Source organism: Otolemur garnettii, unplaced genomic scaffold, assembly GCF_000181295.1.
Source record: "Otolemur garnettii isolate 467f Iridium unplaced genomic scaffold, OtoGar3 scaffold00183, whole genome shotgun sequence".
Taxonomy (NCBI): domain Eukaryota; kingdom Metazoa; phylum Chordata; class Mammalia; order Primates; family Galagidae; genus Otolemur; species Otolemur garnettii.
The window spans coordinates 3,055,029-3,058,130 of record NW_003852578.1 but is presented as its reverse complement, the minus strand read 5'-3'; positions in this window follow the sequence as shown (position 1 = coordinate 3,058,130).

Genomic DNA, 3,102 nt, shown 5'->3' with positions numbered 1-3,102 from the left:
AATCATCTAAAAATAGATAAGTAAATAATCTCATTATTTTAATTTTTAATTATAAATATACTTCATTCTTACAACTAAAATAATGTAGAGAATAATCAATAATAATAACCTCTTTCTCATTTCTCAATCTATGTTTAAAGTGAGTAAATCACATATTTTTCTCACTTTAATCTCTCAAAAGTTAAAGTAGAATAAAAGAAAAATCTAAGACTTTATATAATTTATAAAGTATCAACATTTTGAACTTATGTTCTTCTACTGTTTTTCATTTGCTATTTTCCACTTACTCTATTTCTCTTTTCTTCTTATAATGTAAAATATGTAGCTCTTAACTTCACTTTGTACTCTTTCTGTTTGATTTGATTTTATTTTGTTTCTAAGAAAACTCTATGTCCAAAACTTCTCATGGCAGTTTTATTGCACTAATAGCGTCTGCTTCCTTTGCAGATGATACTTTCTTCTAAAAAATACAAAATAAAAAAAAACTCCTAGTCAATTTTCCTTTAACATATGCTCAAACTAAAATTAACTTTTTAAGTTTTCTTTTACTCCAGAAATAATATAAGGTAAATAAGTTCTTATAAAGCAAAAGGTATTTATTTTTGTTTTCCTCTGTGTTTTTATAGCTTAAGCCACTGTTGTGAATTAATAAATGAATGAAAATAAATTAATGAGATAATTTAAATATTAATATAATTCAATATTCTTATAGATTTACTAGTGTATATTTATTTCTCAATGTTTTGTGTGTTTGTTATATAGTTGAAATTTGTTTGTAAAGTCATAAATGGTAATGAATGCTATTTGTCATTTGTAATTTTTAACTTTTATCTGTATTTATTATAATATTTTAATGTTAATCCTTAACTCTATATTTTTAATTAAATAAAACACACCTGTATTCTTTTGGTTGACATTTGCCTGATGCAAATTTTTAATTAAAATTACAAATTTAAACCTAGAGAAATGTGCACCAAAAATCCAGATTTTAAAATGTTAACATTTGCAATACTTACCTCAGATTTTTAAAAAATATTCAAATGTTGCATGTAGCTAAAACTTTCTTGCCAACACACATTTCCTTTCTTCAAAGGCATGTACTTTCCAGAAGTTAATATGTACATTTTCTGCTGTATGCATTCACATGCTTAAAAAATGTGTTATTGTTTTGTGTGTGTCAAAATTTTTATATAATTGAAATATGGCATACCTATGCACTATTTTTTTCAGCAAGCAATATGATCCCACTATTCTGCCCCATGTAGACACAGTTCATTTGATTAAAATTCTATGAAGTGAAATAAATCAAAACTGATCTATTTTCCATGAGCTGTTACCTATTTTAGTTATTATTTTTATAACATATGTCCTATATATTCCATATATGTACAGCGCACTTTGATACATAAGATATCATTTGGCATAGATTTCTAGATGTGGATTTAGCGAGTCATAATTCAAAAAATAAATTTTGCACACAACTTTGAAAACACTAGGTCAAATCTGTTGAAATATCTATCATCTTCTCAAGTTTTTCTTCCTTAGTGACCATGCTAATTTTCTCTTAATCGAGAGCTCTCATGTGGGGTTACTATTTTCAAAAGAGCATGTTTCAAGTCCAAACTAAAGGAGTTTTTGTTAATGTTGCATATTATAGGAACTCCAAAGTGAGCCAAGATTTGTCTTTCTTTCTGTCTTCCTCTTTCTATTTATCTTTTCCTTTATCATTCCAGGATTATTACTGCAACTTTGGAATATAGGCTTTCTATATAGGCTTTCTCTTCAAGAAAATGAAAACATTCCAAAAGTAGATTAGATTTTGCATCAAGCAGTCATCAAATTCAAATCAACATAAGAGTATTAGTCAAAAATCTTGTTTGAAACATGTGTGGTTGTTCTTTATTATAACCAGAGACAACTCAATATGATTTAACTTGGTCTTTGTACAATAAACTGTAAATTATTTTTCCATTGCCATGGACTCCCAGGTTGAAGGTCAGGTAACCAGAGCATGCCCCAAAGGTGAATGCTTGGGTGCATGCCCCAAGGAAGCAAGAAACCGCAAGGTGGAACCTCAGTGCTCTAACCAAGGTAATTGGGACTTAATTGAGAAGGGGACACTACATTGCAGGAGCCAAGATTTATTCTTAGTGAGCCCTGGCATCACCCTTGGCAATGTCCAGTCTGATAGTATTTCCTGGCCATACCTCATTTCATGATACAATCAGAAGACATCTCATTGCCCTAGATTTAGAATACTTTATCTAGCCTCAAGCTCAGGTAGACAGTTTTGAACCTGATTCCTGTCTTTGTGTTGAACTACCTAGCATTAAACATTTTTTGTGGGAGGAAGAAAAGTGCTTCTGGTAGGTTTCCCTTGCACATGAACAAATGAACCCAGTTTAGCTCAGTGACTTTATTTCACAGTACAAACAATTTCTGCATCAATGGGCTCACACACAGTTACCATAAGCCATTAATTAGAACATGTCTGAGCCCTATGGTTCAGTTACAGAAAATAAGACAGAGGGCAAGCTCAACTTAAATTTTATGTAACTTTGGCTTATGATTTTTAAACTTAATCTAAGACTCCTTTTAAATTCTAAATTTTAATTTAGAATGCATGATGTGACAAAAATTTCTCACAAATTTGGGTTAATAAGCCATTTAAATATTTGATTTACTTATTTAACACTGAGTAAAATTACTATATGTTTCTAAAGTCAAGAGACATTATGGTGTTAATTCCTTAACACTCCTCTGTTTCCCCTTCCAACTTTCTAACATCATAGTACTAAACTTTAATACTTTCCTCAGTATTCTTTAAAATTATTGCTTTGCAAATATGAATTTCTTTTTAAATGACTGCGGGTTTTGCAGAAATTATGTAAAGTGGTTATCTCACTATTAGGCTCTTTGCCATTGGACTTAACAATCTTCTATAGTCAATATTTAAAAGCTCATAAGTGTTTCTGTCCTCTTTGCTTGTACTTTGGATTACTTTCCCCTCTCTAGAGATTCCTGTTTCAAAAGACTCAGCCTATTCCAATAGACTGTTATCACTATATTTCCCATTTTATGAAACCTGTACTTTTAAATTAT